Here is a 21,583-nt window from a genome sequence, read left to right as displayed (position 1 = left end):
GTAAAGCTCCGTCAAACGAAGTAGGAATGTGAAAACAAAATATCAATAAGCCACATCGACAACTAAGGGTGCATTGTCAATAGGACAGCGTATTCAGTGGAATGAACAACCTCCATGAAATGATTTTGAAATCGGCATTTCTATTCTTATGGGACATGCGAATATGGCCATGATCTACGTTTATTCTCCGCACAACCTCCTTCTGTGGCAGAGTGTATATCGTGTAGACAGGTACTTCCCCCCTTCCTATTCCAGTCGCTAATGAACGCGCACATAGAAAGATTGCAGGTAAGTCTGCTTATTTGTTCCATCTATTTCATTTTACTTTCACATCTTTTTGCGAAATATACACTTCCTGACAAAAGAAAAATGTAGCGCCCTGAAGGGGAGGAGGAAACGAAATGAAGCTTCACCGACTGTGAATATCTGTGATGTTATTTCTGTGATTAAAAATTAGAGTAAAACTTACAAAGTACATGTCACTATGAGGCCTGGATGTATGCGCTGATATAGTTGGAAAGTGTGTCATTATCAGTTGTCTCCTCTCTTGGGGAAAACTCGGCGACAATTGTTGTAACTGGTCCTTAATAGCATGACTACTGTCACTGGGACGGAGTTAACGTCCGGGCTTGTCCCATATATGCGATTGGTCTGGGGTTCTCGCTGGCTGCAAGACTATCTCAGTATCAAGCAGACAGCCCATAGAGACGCTTATCACGTCTAGACAAGCGGTGTCTTGTTAAAAAGTGGCACCACGATATTGTGCCTTGAGAGGTGAAACACGAGGACGCAGGATCTCCGTGACATATCGTCGTGCCGTTTCCTCAGTCACATGTACATGAACTATCTGTCACAGAGAACTGCAACTCTAATTTTTTACACGCCCACCTTCCTTGTGTATGAACCTAGATTCATATCGGATCATGTCTTCCGTGTGTTTCACTTTTTTGTCAACAAGTGTTTGTAGAAGGTGGCAGTGCATTGGCTGACTGTTCTAGGAACGTATGCTCTCGGAATTTCAGTAGCTATCCACACCGTGATGCATTACACAGCGCTTGTAGCCTCTGTAATTGAGTTGGATGATGGGTTCCGTGATGCTTTCTCGTTTTCTAAGAGAATTCAATCAATCCTATATGGTAAGGGTAGCAGACTGAGGAGCGTCATTCAGGTATCGATTGAACGAGGAATTTCTTCCAGGGTAGCGCAAAATAGGTGTTAGAAAGTATTTGTCTATTGTGATATAATGTTATGCCGTAGATAACTTTCCTCTTGGAATATTGTTAAATTGTATCTCGCACTCACCTATGTCTGAGTTCACATTTCAGAACGGAAGCACTAACACTGGAACAGCGTTTGTTGACCGTAATGAAATATTACGCAAATTCAGGACGAATCGTTGTGGTGAGAAGCGCACTCATCGGCACATTGGTCCACGAACAACACCATCCAAATTACGTCCTGTCGGTGAGTTTATAGTAAAGAGTGGAGCCGGCCGCGGTGTCTAGCGGTTCTGGCGCTGCAGTCCGGAACCGCGGGACTGCTACGGTCGCAGGTTCGAATCCTGCCTCGGGCATGGGTGTGTGTGATGTCCTTAGGTTAGTTAGGTTTAAGTAGTTCTAAGTTCTCGGGGACTTATGACCTAAGATGTTGAGTCCCATAGTGCTCAGAGCCATTTTTAAAGAGTGGAAGTCAAATTGGATGACAAAGTTTAAGCATCCACTGATACAAATTATGTGTAATGTTTTCCCCATTTTTTAACAGGTTGATAAAATGTTTTGAAAAGATCGGAGGGACATGATTCCAGGAAGGACCAGTCAGGAAGACAAGCATTAGTAGTGACCCTGGAGAATGTAGAACGAGTGGGAACCTTATTTAGTGAGGAGCCCCCTGCATCAGCAAGAGATGCAGCAAAGCAACTCTGTCACGACTGGCTCACCAGTGGTTAGAGAGAGAAACTCAACCTATCCCCTCATAAAATTCAACGGTGCTAACCTTCAAGGATAGGGATGTGGAGCGGCGATATTCTTTTGGAAATGAGAACACTGAGGTCTTTGAAAATGAAACAGTTGATACGGATCAGATCTGGCTTCGTGATGAGGCACAATTCCACCTCCATGGGTACATCAGCAAACATAACTGATGCCACTGGACTACTGAAAATCCACAGATTCAATCTGATGCTCTTTCTTATCGAAAAACGCCACTGTTTCGTGCCCAGTCAGCTTGCAGTGAGTCATTATGCTCATTTTTATTGACGAACCTGTCACGGCTGACTACAGACAGGTACTGGAACGTGAACTCACACCGACTGCCTGACGAGGCCGAATGCTCCGAAACAACTTGCTCGTGCATCATGGAGCACTTCCTTACCATACTGCGGACGTTTTCGATTTCTGTTAGGAGACGTTCAAAGAAGTTAATTGCTCTGGACACATTAACATTCACTGGAGATGGTGTAGAATGACCCCCATAGGCTCTTCGTGTCAACCACTGTGATCGTTTCTAATCGTATTATCTGAAGGACAGAGTCTTCAAAGACCCATCTGCAGCACTCCAGAACGTTGCCATTGTGGCAGAAGGAAGGAACTTTCAATACTTTCTTTATTAAATTTAATTTTGTCTGCTATATCATAAAGATGAAAACAAGGACCTATCAACCCATGTTACGTTGTAGTAGAGAAAAACTTCCTAACAACTTCTTGCACATCCTGTAGCTACCTCCATTGTTGATATACTACACACCCTGGGTATTCTTCCAGTGAATAATACGTCCAGAATTTGTATTTCCTATGACGTGTTTTATGTGGTCGTTACAATTTAAAACGCTCCTTACGCTGTCCCAGGTATATCCAGTGATCGTCTAATCAAATCATAACTTCTCCCGCTGTCTGTATGCAACATGTTACACTTGTTTATACACTTCCGACCACTGCACCAAGCGTCGATCCTGTGCAAACTCTTTTGTGGGTCTCCCCGCATTTCGCTACAGTTTTCTACCGTTGCAATTTCTCTATTTACCGTATCAGTATATATTCACTCGGGCGACAAAAGTCATGGGATAGCAATAAGCAGATATATAGATGGCGGTAGTACCGTGTACCCAAGTTTTAAAAGGGCAGTGCATTAGCAGAGTGTCATTTGTGCTCAGGTAATTCATGTGAAAAGGTTCTCGACGTGTCTATTGCCGCACGACGGAATTAACAGACTTTGTACGCGGAATAGTAGGTGGGGCGCAACGCATTAGACACTCCCATTTCGGAAATTTTTAGGGAATTCCGAGGTCCACAATGTCAAGAGTGTGCCGAGAATACCAAATTTCAGGTACTACCACTTACGGCGGACAAAGCAGTGGCCGACGGCCTTCACTTGACGGTCGAGAGCAGTGGCTTTTGCGCAGAGCTGTCAGTGCTAACAGACTGCTATGTTCGGCTACTTGGAGACCATCTGCAGCCACTGATGTGGTTATTGTTCCCAAACAACGATGGAATTTTTATCGATGACAATGCGCCCTGTCACCGAGCCACAATTTTTTGCGGCTGGCTTGAAGAACATTCTGGACAATTCGAATGATTTGCCCCCCGCCCCCCCCCCCCCCCCACCATGAACCATGGACCTTACCGTTGGTGGGGAGGCTTGCGTGCCTCAGCGATACAGATAGCCGTGCCGTAGGTCCAACCACAACGGAGGGGTATCTGTTGAGAGGCCAGACAAACGTGTGGTTCCTGAAGAGAGGCAGCAGCCTTTTCAGTAGTTGCAGGGGTAACAGTCTGGATGATTGACTGATCTGGCCTTGTAACACTAACCAAAACGGTCTTGCTGTGCTGGTACTGCGAACGGCTGAAAGCAAGGGGAAACTACAGCCGTAATTTTTCCCGAGGGCATGCAGCTTTACTGTATGGTTAAATGATGATGGCGTCCTCTTGGGTAAAATATTCTGCAGGTAAAATGGTCCCCCATTCGGATCTCCGAGCGGGGACTACTCAAGATGTCGTTATCAGGCGTTCTACGGATCGGAGCGTGGAATGTCAGATCCCTTAATCGGGCAGGTAGATTAGAAAATTTAAAAAGGGAAATGGATAGCTTAAAGTTAGATATAGTGCGAATTAGTGAAGTTCGGTGGCAGGAGGAACAAGACTTTTGGTCAGGCGAATACAGGGTTATAAATACAAAATCAAATAGGGGTAATGCAGGACTAGGTTTAATAATGAATTTAAAAAAAATAGGAGCGCGGGTAAGCTACTACAAACAGCACAGTGAACGCATTATTGTGGCCAAGATAGACACGAAGCCCACGCCTACTACAGAAGTATAAGTTTATATGCCAACTAGCTCTGCGGATGACGAAGAAATTGAAGAAATGTATGATGAAATAAAAGAAATCATTCAGATAGTGAAGGGAGACGAAAATTTAATAGTCATGGGTGACTGGAATTCGGCAGTAGGAAAAGGGAGAGAACGAAACGTAGTCGGTGAATATGGATTGGGGATAAGAAATGAAAGAGGAAGCAGGTTGGTAGAATTCGAAACAGAGCACAACTTAATCATAGCTAACACTTGGTTCAAGAGTCATAAAAGAAGACTGTATACATGGAAGAAGCCTGGAGATACTAGAAGATTTCAGATAGATTATATAATGGTAAGACAGAGATTTAGGAACCAGGTTTTAAATTGTAAGACATTTCCAGGGGCAGATGTGGACTCTGACCACAATCTATTGGTTATGAATTGTTCATTAAATCTGAAGAAACTGCAAAAATGTGAGAATTTAAGAAGATGGGACCTGGATAAACTGAAAGAACCATAGCTTGTACAGAGTTTCAGGGAGAGCATAAGGGAACATTTGAAAGGAATGGGGGAAAGAAATACAGTAGAAGAAGAATGGGTAGCTTTGAGGGATGAAATAGTGAAGGCAGCAGAGGATCAAGTAGGTAAAAAGACGAGGGCTAGTGGAAATCCTTCGTTAACAGAAGAAATATTGAATTTAATTGATGAAAGGAGAAAATATAAAAATGCAGTAAATGAAGCAGGCAGAAAGGGATACAAACGTCTCAAAAATGAGATCGACAGGAAGTGCAAAATATCACCCAACATGAACCCCATCTAACATTTAAGGGACGTAATCGAGACGTGAGTTCGTGTACAAAGTCCTGCACCGACAGCACATTCGCAATTCGGACGGCTATAGAGGCAGTATGGCTCAGTATTTCTGCAACGGACTTCCAATGACTTGCTCACTCCATGCTACGTCTAGCCGGTGCACAAGGCAAAAGGAGGTCCGACACGATATTAGATGGTCATGACTTCTGTCACCTTAGAATAAACAGTAACGGTCCTACATAGAGCTCCTGGTGAACGTTAGAGAACTGCCTTTATTTATCTCAAGATTTCACTCATCTAAGAACAACATGCTGAGTTCCATCTGCTACCACTTCTTCAGTCCAGTCTCAAAGCTGCAATGAAATTTCCTACGCTCGTAGTTTGTTCGCTAGGTGACAATGCGTCTCTGTGCTGAAGCCACGGAACCCGGCACTAACTTGTGCATCGATATTTACTGTGCTCTGGATGCAGTGGACAACTAGAGTGAGCTGGATTCCACACGTGTGTGGAAACTGTTTTGAATCCTCGAAAAGAGATTTCCAGCTACCAGAAAGGCCCCACGCGAGTATAAAATATGTTCCAGCATCTCAACAACAGACTGATGTCAGCGATACAGGTCTATAGTAGTGTGCGTCTATGACACTTCTTGAATACGAGGACGGAACCTCCGGATGCGTTAGTCGTACGAAGCGTCGATTTTTCACTAAACCATCTAGTGTGACTCTAAAATCTGTACCATTCTGTCTGCACAGCCCTGACAGACCATATAGCTTAGTCCACACTTTAGTTTCCCCATTGAAGTGCTCCAGTGGGTTTGGAAGTACTCAGGACCACAAGGACAAGACAAAACATGTTTGGCCATCCAGGCAGCAGTTTAGACCCTTGCGGCATTTGTGAATGAACCACATAAATGACGGCAACGATTGTTTGATGGCTTGCGGAATATGTACGCATTTTACTTGGGAGGTAGCACTCGAAGGAAATGGTAAATATACGTTGAGCTAATAACTGAAGAAATGTGGGGGTGAAGTAACTTCAATCTTCGCTTGGGGTAACCCATACAGGAATCTGGAGCTACTATTGAGTTGATGAGCAGCCCAATACTTAACAATCATATACAACCGTTCGCTCGGCGAAAGATCTGTACCCAAAGACTGGAAAGTTGCACGGGTCACACCTGTATTCAAGAAAGGTAGTAGGAGTAATTCAATAAATTTCAGGCCCATATCATTAACGCCGATATGGAGCAGGATTTTGGAACATACATTGTGTTCGAACATTAGGAATCACCTCGAAGAGAACGGTCTACTGATACACAGTCAACAAGGATTTAGAAAACATCTTTCTTGTGAAACACAACTAGCTCTTTACTCACTTGAAGTCTTGAGTTCTATTGACAAGTGATGTCAAAATGATTCCGTATTTCTAGATTTCTAGAAGGCTTTTGACACTGTACCACGCAAGCAGCTCGTAGTGAATGTGCGTGCTTATGGAATATCGTCTCAGTTATGTGACTCCATTTGTAATTTCCTGTCAGAGAGGTCACAGTTCGTAGTAACTAACGGAAAATCAGCGAGTAAAACAGAAGTGATTTCTGGCGCTCCTCAAGGTAATATTATTGGCCATTTGCTGTTCCTTATCTACATAAACAATTTAGGAAATAATCTGAGCAGCCGTCATAGATTGTTAGCAGATGATGCTGTCTTTATCGTCTAGTAAAGTCATCAGAAGATCAAAACAAATTGCAAAACGATAAATCAGTCTAACCTCAATCCCATAAATTCGACTAAATATCCAGGAATTACAATTACGAACAACTTAAATTGCAAAGAATGCATTGAAAATGTTGTGGGGAGGGCTAACCAGAGGCTGCGTTTTAATGGTAGGACATCTAGAAAAGGTAACAGATCTACTAAAGATGATGATGTTTGGATTGTGGGGCACTCAATTGCGCGGTTGTCAGAGCTCGTACAAATTTCCAACCTTTACTCAATCCAATCTCCCCATGTTTATGAATGATGGTGAAATAATGAGAACAACAAAAGCCGCCAGTCATCTCGAGGCAGGTGAAAATCCCTGACCCCTCCGGGAATCAAACCCGCGACCCAATGCTCGGAATGCGAGAACGCGACCGCGAGACCACGAGCAACGGACTCTAGGGGTCTACATTACGCTTTTCCTTCCCGTTCTAGAACATTGCTGCGCGGTGTCGGATCCTTACCAGACAGTATTAATGGAGTACATCGAGAAAGTCCAAAGAAAGGCAATGCGTTTTGTACTATCGCAAAATAAGAGAGAGTGTGTCACTGAAACGATACAGTATTTGGGGTGCAGATCATTAAAACAATGACGTTTTTCGTTGCGGCGGAATCTTCTCACCAAATTTCAATCAATATCTTTCTCCTCCGAATACGAAAACATTTCATTGACGCCGACCTACATAGAGAGAAACAATCACCACAATAAAATAAGGGAAATCAGAGCTGGCACGGAAAGATATGGTGTTCCTGTTTTCCCCGTGCTGTACGAGATTGGAATAATAGATAACAATTGTGGAGGTGGTTCGATGGACCCTCTGCCAGGCACTTAAATGTGATCTGCAGAGTATCCGAGTAGATGTGTATGTAGATGAGTAAGTTCGTAGCACTTCCCATAAGTTTAACAAACGCCGGCACGCGTGGCCGAGCGGTTCTAGGCGCTACAGTCAGAAACCGCGCGACCGCTACGGTCGCAGGTTCGAATCCTGCCTCGGGCATGGATGTGTGTCATGTCCTTAGGTTAGTTAGGTTTAAGTAGTTCTAAGTTCTAGGGGACTAATGACCTCAGAAGTTAGGTCCCATAGTGCTCTGAGCCATTTGAACCATTTTTTTAATAAACACAACAGATATATATAACAGAAGCTTCAGTTATCAGTAATATATTCTTGTTCACTATTTACAACTATTCCAGTGAAACTGTCAGAAAAAAAGCCTGTACCTTGCAAAAGGTGGGGTAGAAGATTTTATTTTTTTAACTCGTTCATATTGTTGGAAAGGTTAGAAAACCAAGTTTTGCCAACAAAATTTCTCTTGGGAAAACTTTCTGCAGTCAAAAAACTTCGAAAATTTCGGACTTTTTTCAGTTTTTTCAAAATATCTCAGTTTCATTTGCTCCTATCGATTTCATGTCTATTTTCTTTTTTAAAGAGCACAAAATTCTCTACAAATTTGATTCTTACCATTTTTTTCTACTCCCAGTATCTAAGGCGCTACAGCGCGTCAAAAAATACCAATTTTTCAAATTTCGAGCAAACAGTTGGTGACAATTTCCACGATGTAAAGTTCCGTAGAAAAGATAAAGGTGTGACTCTCCTTTCTGCGTTCAATTCTGTAAAAGCTGGGAGCACTAAAATTACTCCTGTTGATCCTTTAACTCTTTTCCAAAGGATTTGTTTAATGAAACAAAGTGAAGAAGAGTTAAAAGCCTTTCTGAAATTTGACCTTGCTCCTTACCCAATGTCCCTATTCTCAGAAAAAGGCATGCGAAAAGGAACAAAATCTTCATTCTACAATGCCTTCGTTCCAGTGGAAGATGCGAAGTCAGGTGGACCGAGTAAATTTTGTTGTCATTGATGGAGGGTACCTTCTCCACAAAGTGACTTGGACTCGAAACGCTTGCTTCAAGTCAATAGCCCAAAGCTATGTTTCTTACCTGCAACGTCATTTTGGATCTCAATTTGCTATTGTACTTGATGGGTATCCATGTGAGGGAGACAAATGTAACACAAAGAGTGCTGAGAGGATTCGTAGGTCCAAACAACATTCTTCGGTTGACGTTGTGGTTGAATCAGAGATGGTGAACCAAGTCCCTCAGGACAAGTTCTTGTACAACGAACGAAACAAGATGCGTTTGATCACACTTCTTAAAATTGAATTTCTGGAGTGTAGCATTGAAGTGCACCATTGTTGCGAAAAATGAACACCTAACCTCAGCGCTTTGCACGTTCAATAAACCACATGCTACCCGTGAAGAAATAATAACTGCAGAACAGGTTACTATCGCATTGTATAGTGGAGGTGTCAGCAGTTCCCACACACTAGACCATTTGCGGTGCCAGCTATTCGCCAAGTCTGCCACAAAAAGCAAACTGAATCTTGCACGGTTGCCACCTACACAAGATGCTGCACAACATCGTTCGTTGCGGACTTACCAACAAGTCCAAAGTTGGATGGGAAACTGGGAACCTCCTGAGAAATGGGGCTGGAATCACAGTGACCATGGTCCAGTACCCGTTATAATGAGCCAAGATCCAGCACCTGAAGCACTTCTTCACATTGTTTCATGCTCATGCAAGCTGAACTGTGGCGGAGCGTGCTCCTGCAGAAAAGTGGGTTTGAAATGTTCTTCAATTTGCAAGAAATGTATGGGGGTCAACTGTGAAAACGTGCCAAAATTTTTATATGAAGACAGTGAAGAAGATGTTATGAAGGATGTTGAGGAAACCGCTAACGAAACCAACGAACTTGCTGAGGCTGACTCGCTGTTTAAAGAAGAGGTCAATCTGGGATCAACTCTATGTACAGACCTTGAATCCGTAACTCAAGGTATTTCTGGTGACGTTTTAAGTGATGCTCATATCTGACTCAAGTGCGCTTAAGTGCGATATTACAAGTATTACACACCCAGAACTGTCAACATTTTTTAGTAACTGACAATGCATTTTAATTGTAATAAAGCTACTTATTTTTAATATCAACTGTGTGGCTTTTATACACAAGAATAATTACCTACCTAACTAAGTTGCCTATTGCAGCTAATAATAGTTCAGTTTCCTGAGACAATTTATTTTGTGTGCGTGTGTGTGCGTGTGTGTGTGTGTGTGTGTGTGTGTGTGTGTGTGTGTGTGTGTGTGTGTTTATGTCTCTTAATGATGTATTTTTATATTTATAGTTTTACAAATGCCTGGGCTGAGGTGGCCCATAGTAAACTTCAGGTAGTGATGTAAGAATCACAATAGTTGGGTGCCCAGCAATCATGTTGCATACAGAGAAATTGAATACCTGAAAGTGAGGTGGTAAATTCCATCTTATAACATGATGTATAATGTATTTATACTACACAAACATAAACTGAAAAAATAGTGTTAAAAAATAAGGTATCTTGCCACTATGCTCAAAATTTGAAAAATTGGTACTTTTTGAGGCGCTGTAGCGCCTTAGATATTGGGAGTAGAAAAAAATGGCAAGGATCAAATTTGTAGAGAATTTTGTGCTCTTTAAAAAAGAAAATAGACGTTAAAGCGATTGAAGCAAATGAAACTGAGATATTTTGAAAAACTGAAAAAAGTCCGAAATTTTCGAAGTTTTTTGACTGCAGAAAGTTTTCCCAAACGAAATTTTGTTGGCAAAACTCGGTTTTCTAATCTTTCCAACCATATGAACGAGTAGAAAAAATAAACTCTTCCACCCCACCTTTTGCAAGGTATATCTAATATTTGACTGGACTAAACAGTGTGCAAGTGCCTGAGTAGTTTATAGATTCGCGAGTCAGAAATCACGTGGTTTTGAGGTGAAGAACTCGTCGAGCCATGTTCGGAGCACATTTTAATCCGGAAAAGAAGTTCCTTGAAGATTGTTCGATAGAGAGCGGAAAAGGTGAAAACCTGACGGCAGCTGTACAAGTTGGGTGCGCAATGACCTCCAGACCAAACTCTGCATAATAGTTTTTTTCAGCCTAGCAGAAGGCGGGCGGGTGTTATCGTGGAGCAGCATCACTTCACGCAGCTTTCCTGGTCGTTGTTCTTGAATTACGTCTGCAAGACGTCTCATTTGTTGACAATGAATGTCAGCGGTGATTGTTACACCTCGAGGAAGCAATTCCTAGTACAACACACCATCGCTGTTCCACCAGATACGTAACGTTTTATTTTGTGGACGCGTGCAGGTCTTTGCACAGGGATAGCTGCTCTGTTTGGGGTCAACCATACCTTTCTTTTTCTTATGTTAGCATAAAGACACCTTATCTCGTCGCCAGTAACGATACAAGAGCGGAATGGTTGGTGTTGTTCACAAGCCAACTGATGACAAGCAAGCAGAGATCCAAATGTGATCACCCGCTGATCTTTGTGACTTCGGCTTAGAACATGCGGTACGCATATACCCGATTTTTGAACCTTCCCCAATGCATGCAAATGACGCACGATAGTACAATGAACACAGTTCATCACATTTTCCAGTTCTGGAGTACACTAACGTGGATCAACATGGATTAACGAGTGTAAACGATCTTCGTCAAACCCCGAAGGCCTTCCCCAGTGCGGAGAGTAATTAAGTCAAAATGACCTCCTTAAAATGAGAAAACCATTTTCTTGCTGTGCTCTGTCCAGTGGCATTGTTCCCATACACGGTGCAATTGTTGCTGGCTTCCTCCGGTGCATGTCACCACTCCACTGAATTCAGGCAGACAGTATGTCAGAAATGTTACGGTTTCTCCACTTGGCACTCCATTTTCTAGAGTCCACTGCTCCACTCACTATCTTCAAATGCCAAAATGACACGTGAACTCAAACAGCAACAATGTACTAGAAATAAAAAAGGACAGTCGATAAATAAAGCCACAGCAACGGGAATACCAGCTTGCAAAACAAAACGCTACGAACTAGTGTTGCGAAAGGACACACAAATAAAACTGAAAGAAAAAGCATTACCAAGAAAGCGACTGCCAAATTTAATGTGTTCCTTTGCAGCAGTGTCAATTTAAAAAATGCAAAGGAAAATATACAAGCAATACACTCAGTCTGTCATTTGGCTGAACGTCAGCATAGACTTCAGTCAATGTAAGTGCCGGAAAGAAAACGAGATACAAAATATTCATGGTAGAAATACTATTACAAATCGCAATGTTATTACAAACCACTTCTAAACTAGGGGTTATTAGCATTTTATAGATTTTTATTGACATTGCATTCCGCTGTAAATCAAAGCTATGAATACTAAATTTGATGAGAGACTTTAGTTGTACACTATCCTAATGGGTTTAGTGCATGCTGTCACAGCAGTAGTAGTTTTTGAGCAATTCGTGTTTAGTATCAGTTACCTAGCATGAATTTTGATCGGCGGTCAAAATTATTAATGACATTTTCTATATCAGTTCAAATGATCCTGTGCCAAGTCTGAGGTCGATAACGCCGGGCGTAGGAAGTTTCGAAAATCGCAAAGAAGTAACAGCATAATTTTGTTAGTTAGCAGAATTCCTGTGACGTCAGTCTTAATGATAAGAAGGTACGCTTTAACCACGGAGAAAGCAAGGGATCTACATTTTTTTTAGGAAAAATTAAGGGAGTTAGTAGTTACGCGAATGGGATGGGGCGAGCGGTTTAATGTTTCACTATGTGAACGCTTGGTCATTTCGAGATCTGTGCAATTAATGATCAACAAATATTCTGCATGCGGTCCACTCGCGTTGCATGTATAAGGGAGGGATGCAGGGTTGTGTATTTAGTCTTCATTACAACTATGCCAAATCCACGTCGTTCAATTTTTTCATCCGCGCAAAGTGACAATACGTACTGTGTACTTGCTTTTCGGCCAAGGAGTGACGTTTAGGAAAAGTACTTTAAAACTTTGTAAATCGTTTCGGACTATATTTTGGAGAAAGGCCCAGTACAGAAATTTCGTAATTTAAATGTGGCAACACTGTTGATAAAAATTTAAACATTCACGATTGCATGGGACTTTGAATTTTTTAAAGTTATATCGAGACGGGTCATTAAATAATTTTTATTGACGCACTCGCGTGTCGCATTTTGGCATGCATTCCGGTCTGTGCTATAAAAACCACGTGGCAACAATTACATATGTCGGCCAGTTATGATCATTAGTGTTTTATGGCATTCAAACATTTTATGAACTCCCGAATGCAGGCTGTCGCGACCGGTATTTGAGATGTTGTTGATATCTATCTTATTAGATTTACCCCGTGGCCCAAGACAGAGAATTTTGACTTGATCAAAAAATGTTCAAATGTGTGTGAAATCTTATGGGACTTAACTGCTAAGGTCATCAGTCCCTAAGCCTACACACTACTTAACCTAAATTATCCTAAGGACAAACGCACACACCCATGCCCGGGGGAGGACTCGAACCTCCGCCGGGACCAGCCGCACAGTCCATGACTGCAGCGCCATAGACCTCTCTGCTAATCCCGCGCGGCTGACTTGATCATTTGTTGATCATTAACAGTGTTTGAAATTACAACGCTACACCATAATTCGAATCCCGTCAACAAAATATAGTGCAAGTGTGGATATACTGTCCAGCCACAGTGTTTTATCATTTCTTCCTATGACCTTCTTGTAAGTTCGACAGAGTACATTACGAGCTCGTGGGACCGTAAAGATCTATCTGAGATATAGGCGATATTAAAACACTTTTATAGCAGTAACAAATATTTAACTGCGTCCCCGCAAACTACCGGCCGACGGAACATGTAACGTACTTCGGTACATTTAATTTTACACGGTTGCTTACCACAAGATGCCAGAGGAAGTGTACCGACCTAGCTGTCTTCTTCAAGCGGTGAAGTATGATAGTGTTGAATCAGTTATATGATCGCACTGAGACAAAAGATGCCAACTGTTTTAAATAACGGTCAAAGTAGCAAACAGACTCTCATTGTAAGTGACAATTCCTTAACGATTTTAACACTGGAAAGACAAAGTGTCTAACTTATTCCCTCATTTAGACACGACATATTTGTATTCAGATATAAATGTGATTATTTAAGCGGCTCAAACTAATAACAGTGAAACTGCGATCTTGGCCTGACAAAGATTTTTTTACAAAATCTACAACAGTCAAATAATAATAATATTTCCAAGCAATTGAACAGAGATACATATATGGCTAAACCAAGCGTTAATTCCAAAAGCATCGGCATCAGTACGATCCTGACAGACATATCAAACGTTCCTTCTTAAGAGATTGTATGGGAGGTTTGTTGCTCTACAAAATTTAATACACTTTCCTAATGTAAGATTTTCTACGCTAATTAATCCCATGTGTTATCCTCTAAGCCACAGTTGCTTACGGATGTATTCATATGCTCCCTGTATATTTATAATTCCGAGAGTCAACAATATCGTCAGGAATGTTGTTTAGGATGCATATATCTCCCACAGCTTATGTATTCTTACGCATTCAGGATACATACCGCAATGAAATGCAGGGGACCACTCCTCTGTCGCGCAGGAACGGTGTAAATGCAGTTTTTTCCGTTTACTACCATACGGACGCGCTTCATTCATCGGTGGATGTACACATCCCCACGAAGGCCATTTGTAATAGCACCAGAGAGCATTCGAGTTTTTCACACCAAGCCCTTTGCGTGAATTGAAACGGAATGTGATGGAAATCGACTTGCAAATAATGTCCTGCGTTTGTGCGATTGTAATTCGCGGAAATGCAACACAGGCGTAATTTACTTCTTTTAGACTTTGAAAGAACGTCATTTCTGTCTTCATGAAAAAAATTGAACCACTTTCTCAGGAAAAGTAAATGAGTTGGGGAAGAACACAAAAGTTACACACAAGTAATTAATAACTGAGTGACATAGGTTGGGTTTTGATTTCAAAGAGGCCAGCGTCGTAGGAGTTACGGAGCACACTGGATAGTAACTGCCTAGACGCTCTCGCTCCTCACTGTTCAGTATCACAGCCTGAAGAACGAAAACAACGATGTATGAATAGGCTACGCTGGTCTGTGGAACTACACACAGGTGGTATTAGGTTCCGCCTCGGCCGGCGTACAGCGTTTTTTCTGTGTCACGTGAATGTCAAGGGTGGTCCCCTTGGAGCGACAGTGACGTAAGGCGCTCCAGAAACGCTTTGCCGGCCAGCAGGTGGCCGGGCGCTGGGGCACCAGCACAGCAACGATGCGCCTCTGGGGGGACTTTAGTTAGCCTCGGGGATATTATTTTGTAGAGGCCACGCCTGTCGAGCTCCCTGCCCCAAAACAGCGGGCTCCCTCAGCTCGACACAACGCCGTCACTTCGTAAAGCGGAAATCATACGTCTGTTTCCCGCCTCGACGTGTTTTCAATGTGCTGCTGCCCTGCACCTGTCCTCGTTAAACGTCAGAATTGGTTTCAAAGTTCGTTGGCAGATACCTCACTCCTAAACGTGAAGCAATATCCACTAAAACTAATATCCGAAGACACTTCGTTGCTGGCCGATGTGGCCGAGCGGTTCTAGGCGCTTCAGTCCGGAACCGCGCTGTTGCTACGGTCGCAGGTTCGAATCCTCCTGTAAGTAGGCTGTTTAGGTTTTTATGTTGGTAACGCCATAACGCCACGAAGCATTCTGTATGAAATTAACTGACTGTGCTGTGTGTAGCCTGTGGCTGGTTGGACTCATTGTTTGAATATTCGCTTGTGTAGTGTTGGGCAGTTGAATGTGAACAGCACGTAGCGTTGGGCAGTTGGAGGTGAGCCGCCAGCTGTGGTGGATGTGGAGAGAGAGATGCCAGAGTTTTGAGAGGTTGCTATAAGCGGACAATCAAGCGGTGTCCACCAGAAAAAAGAAATTTGTAAAGATGGTTGTCATGAAATGGTTGTCATGAATTGATAGATATATATGATGAATTTTGAACATTATTAAGGTAAGTACATTGTTTGTTCTCTATCAAAATCTTTCATTTGCTAACTATGCCTATCAGTAGTTCGTGCCTTCAGTTGTTAGCTGGCAGTATTGGCGCTCGCTGTATTGCAGCAGTTCGAGTAACGAAGATTTTTTTTGAGGTAAGTGCTTCATGAAAGGTATAGGTTATTGTTAGTTAGGGTCATTCTTTTGTAGGGATTATTGAAAGTCAGACTGCGTTGCGCTAAAAAATATTGTGTGTCAGTTTAGTGATGATCAGAATAAGTAAAGTGGGAACTGTCCGAGTACGTTTTACTCAGCTGTCTTTTTTACTAGCACAGTCATTCATAATTTTTCTAAGGGGACGTTTCACATGTCGACCCTTAGACGAGAGTACCTCACTGGAATCTTCTGATTTTTTCCTTGTAGTCTGAGTAATTAGTGTAGTTATTGTTTATTGCTAGCGCGTAATTGTAGAGAGAATTTCCTTAGTAGTTGTAGTTTTTCATTGTTATACAGTAAAACAATTGTGGCATGCATGTAGACTTGCATCAAGTATTTCGCAGCTGCGCTAGCAATTAATTAGGTATTATTTTCATTGCTATGCTCATGTGTTTTCTTATTTTTGCTCTTCAAATTGTGCTTTTCTTGTTATCGTGTGAAATACGTGATAATTATGGCGTGTGAAAAACGTAACACTAGGCTGCAAAGTAAATTAAGAAATGACAGTGAAGACGAGAGTAGTGTGTTAGCGCCACCGTGTAATGAATTAACAAATATTCAGAATAGTAATTTTGTAATTGTGCATGGGGGAATGGACCAGGCGGCAAATAATGGTGTAGACAGTGAAACAATTAGTGAACAGGGAAGCATTGTCGATCGATCGGTCGGCAACAACTCGCCTCAGGAATCCGAAACGACAGGACAAAATTTTGCAAATACTGTAGATTCAGGTTTTGCGTCCTTACATTTTTCTCAATTAAATCAAGACACATTTTCTGCTTTTCAAAATACGCATGCTGCCGGTACAAAAGCACTGCCGATAGGCACAAGGGAACATGTTACAGACACTAATACATTATTATTGCAATTACTGCAACAAATGGAACAAAATCAGAAATAAATTAAAGAAACACTTCAACAAACACCTGAAGGTTTAACTGCTGAGTTACTTAAAATCGAATCGAAATGTCAAAAAGTCTGTAATGACGTAAAAACACAAATTTGTGAGCACTTTCAACCTATTTTTTGCGGCTTGAAAACGCATTACAGAATCACGAAGCAGCCATAAAAGAACTGCCAATTATTGTTCATGAAAATCACGACACCTTGCAAGCTAAAATTGACTCAGTTGTATCTACCGATTCGGTTACGCAACTTGCAAAAACTCGAGAAAACTTAAAGGACATAGTAGACGTGCATCCAACACAAATGGACAATCTGAAACTTGGTTCAGAAAAACATTCTGTTGTCACTGAGTTGCTGCTTAAGTTGCTGAGTTGCAGCAGCTGCAGTGCCTATTGATATAGCCCTCACGTGTTATCTTTGCTGCACTGTTATTACTTCCCGGTTGTCACCTATAGTGGGGTCAGTTGGAACGTGTCAGAAGGGCAGTTTGGACCTGCCACTCGTGGAGTTGGAACGCGGCACTAGTTCAGTCGGGTTGGAGGTCCATGGCTTGCCCGACCATTGCCGCCATGCATTACTTGAGCCGGGGACGGTCTTCGTGGATCGTCGGTCGTTCGTCCTACTGGACAACGTGAATTGGTTCGCCGATCGGTTATGGGCTGGCTGTGTGTGCGTGTGTATCGACTCCCGATTTGTCTTCGCGATTGCACAACCCTGCTGAGCGTCGTTCAAGTCTTTGTGCAAGTGTTTGTCAAACTGTATGTGTAGTTGGTGTCATTTCCACTGACAACTTGTTTTAAATGTTGTCGGGGCACTGGCGGTGAGTCAGTCGGTTGGAGTGGACCAGCAAGCAAGTCTCTGCGCGGCGCAGTCGGCCAGGCCCACTGGCGGTCTCTATGCAGTGTGTGGGGGCTGTTCCAAGTGCTACGAGATCTGTGGCTCACCGACCCAGGACATGAAAGCAGAGTGGCGATTTAATTACCAAAGACACGTCTGTTCACGTTGTCCCCCTGGTTGGTGGTTCGCTATTGGTGGTATTCCTGGGAGCAACAGCGAGTCTTCGAGTTGGTGAAAATTTAGCCGCCGTTTGGTGGAATTAACTATATTTGTCGGTTTGAAATTCAAGTGCACCAGCGGAATTATCTGCCTTGTGGCCGTTAGTGTTCCAGTTAGCTGCCCTGGTCGCTGATGTAAATTCAGGTAGTGTCCTTTCCTCGTCTGTTGTCACTGTCCAACATGGTGTGTAGTTTTTGACAGCTTAATGTATTTTTTGGTTGTGGGCATCTATGTCTGTAATGTTTTGGCTTTGGAATTCTCGTATACTGGTCGGTGGTTAGCAAGTCTTCTTGGCGGTGGGTTCCTGGCTGCCTCTTGGTTGTGTTGCCGGCGGACCGAGTATAGTTGGGCCAACTTCTTGTCTCACCTAAGTGAACGTTAAGATTTCAAGGGCAGATCGAACTTCTGAGTTCCGTTTCCTATACTGCCTTTCTTGTTGGCATTTAATTGTGTATTTTTAAAGGCTCATAGCCGATGGCTGGAATTTGTATGCTTGTAATTGTGTTTTTAAAATCAAAGGCCTTCAGCCGTTTTAAAAGTAAGTTTTCTGCATTGGGGAAGTCTTACATTGTCTGAAGATAAAGCTTGGGCCTTCTGCTTGTTGAAATTATATCGTAGTTGTATTGTTCTTAAAACGATGGGCCTTCAGCCGCTTTAAAATTTTCAATTCTTACTTATCAAGTCTTACATCACTTGGGCTTAAATACTATTTAAGGTTAAAAGCTTTGGGCCTTCTGTCTTGGAAAATTGGTTGCAGTTTATTTTTTTTTAAACAAAGGCCTTCAGCCATTTTCGACTAAGGTTTCTTATTGGTCATAAAGCTTGGGCCTTCTGCCTATTGAAAGGTTATTGTAGCTATGTTGTTTTAAATTTATCGGCCTTCAGCCGCTTTTAAAAAAAAACTTAATCTATCTGACTAGTCAAGTCTTACATCTCTTGGCCTTAAATACTATTTAAGGTTAAAGCCTAGAGCCTTCTGTCTCCAAAAAAAAAAAAAAAATATTTATAGCAGTTGTATTTCATTCATGGGCCTCCAGCCGTTTTAGAATTAAAGACATTTTCTGTCGATAGTCAAGCCTAGAAGTTGCGCTGTAATGTTTGGACAACTAAATGAAGTGTTATGTTTGGAGTGTAACTGATACCCGCCCATTCTGGCCCCCTTCCACAATTCCTACTACTTGTCCTCTCCTGCAGGTTTAGCATGGCGTCTCAACTTGTGATCTTACAGTGTTAATCACTGAAGCATATTACCTAGACGTATGTATTTATGAATTTTCATTACTGTACATTATTTTACTGTGTTTTTACACTGTTTACTCAACTGACCATTGTCTCAGTTATAAACGGAAGTACGTTATATGTAATTGGCAGAAAATATTAATACGAGGGGCCTTCAAAAAAGTAAGTTACGAGTATATGTATTGTACTACGACAAAAGTGGCGCGTTGACAGAAGAAGATGCATGTTCCGGGTTTCCTGTAAGCACAGTGTCGCTGCGGTGCGGTAACATTTGCATCATAGTGTGCGAGTGAAATGGCGCGGCAACTGTAAACGTGCTCTACAGTGGAAATACGCGGGACAGTAGGATTATCGTGGGCAAAATGTCTAAACTGCAGGCAGACTCGCTGTGGAATTGTGGAATTGTATGGAACAAAGGCGATGTCCCGTTCAGACGTAGTGAAATGATGCTAACAGTTTGACGAAGGCCGCACAGACGTGGGTGTGCCGATCGGGAAGAAAGATCACGGTCGTTGACCACAGACGACAGTGTTCAGCCAAGCGAGGAGCTGATTCGCATCAACTGCTGATTTTCCGACGATGAGGACGCTCAAATAGCGGTTCTAGAATGGCTTAGTGACCAAGGAGCGAATTGCTATCGTCGATGTAGCGAACGACTTTTAGAGCGTTCCGGCAGTTGTTTACAAAGGCTTGGTGACTATGTTGAAAAATACTTTCATGTATCTTTATCACTTTGAACTGTAGACTAGCACTGAATAAAAGTTACTTGCTCCGCCGCAGTAATGTGTAACATACTTTTTGATGTCCCGTCGTAGTAAACTCAGATAATGCATTTATCTACATTGAAATACAGTGTGAAAAATAAACTCTCTCCGTCCGAACAGGATCCGGTAGGCACAGCGATACCGACGGACAGCCGCGTCATCCTCCTCCAATATGCATCACTGGATGCAGATATGAAGAGGTATGTGGTTAGCGCACCACTCTACAGGCCGTTGTCAGTTTACGTGACGAGATGTGCTTACCAACAGCGCTCGGCAGACGTGGATGGTCATCCATCAAAGTGTCAGCCAAGCCCGACAGCACTTAACTTCGGTAGTCTGACAGGAACCGGTGTTAACCACTGCGGCCAAGTTCTGCACAAATATTCAACGTGATCTTGATAATATTTCACTGTAGTGTGAAGATTTGCTATGTTTCTTTAACTATTCTTAAATGTAAAGTTCTTCACTTCACAAAGCTAAGACACTTAGTATTCTGTAACTCCAATATCAGTGAGTCTCAAGACAAGGTCAGATTCATTACAAGGCGCACAGAGGCATTCAAGCAATCATTCACCACAGTTCGCCTCAGTATAGCTCTTTAGACGTCATGTGACTTTTATCGTCGCATTAGGCTAGGACACGGGTGTTACCCCTCGCACATATATCGGTTGAAGGTTCTCACTTCTGGCCGCTGCGATAAGAACTTAACGGAAGTAGTCGACATTAACCACAACGTATTGGCATGTTCCAAGTACACGACTATTCAAACAGTCTTATATTAGAAACTGGTTGGGAGAGGTTGTCCTCTCCCCACTAGTGTTCCCAATTTACTCCACCGTCTTGACAAATATAGGTATGTCTTGCTCAAAGACTATTTGAATGTCACCGGCACCCCGGTTTAACTTACGAGTTACCGAGGTCTTCATTTTCACATTACATCAGTCTGGTTAGAAATCGGGTGCGAAAGTTTGTGTCTTAAATTGCTATTTGTACATTAAATTTTCATTATTGCTCTCTTGTGCATTTTATGTCAGTGTTCTACTAGCACTATTATACATACCGTTAGTTTTACTTTTACTATAAGTACGTCTGTCTGTATGATACATTTCTTATATTGCTATATGATGTTATCTGCAATTTTGTTCTTTAGCTATTGTTGTATTTATTGTATGATGTACGGTATTTGCCTTTTCATTTTTTGTCTTTTACTTTAAGAGCTTATCCATGTTTGTCATAATGTTGTTGTATAGTGCTGTTTGTAATTCTGCTTCAATGTTATTGTTATTTCTACCGACGGCTGTCAGGTTTTTCTTTAATTGCGCTTTTATGTTACTTTAAGAGAGTGTTTGTATGCCAACTTACAAATTTTCTTATATTCTGCTTTTTTGCAGTTATGTTTCTTTGGCACTTTTTAACCTTTGTTGGCTGTATGGCACTTGTAATCCAAAGCCGACGTTAAGAAATTAAAAAATAAAAAGCACTCATTCCTCCCGCTCTCGGTGTGAGAATGGAAGGTAAATAAACTCTCTATGGTGCAACTCGGTCATATGCTTCACAGTGGTTTACAGGAGGAGGAGGAGGTTAGTGTTTAACGTCCCGTCGACAGCGAGGTCATTAGAGACGGAGCGCAAGCTCGGGTGAGGGAAGGATGGGGAAGGAAATCGGCCGTGCCCTTTCAAAGGAACCAT

This window comes from Schistocerca cancellata, chromosome 2, assembly GCF_023864275.1.
Source record: "Schistocerca cancellata isolate TAMUIC-IGC-003103 chromosome 2, iqSchCanc2.1, whole genome shotgun sequence".
NCBI lineage: Eukaryota > Metazoa > Arthropoda > Insecta > Orthoptera > Acrididae > Schistocerca > Schistocerca cancellata.
This window is presented reverse-complemented; position numbering follows the sequence as displayed.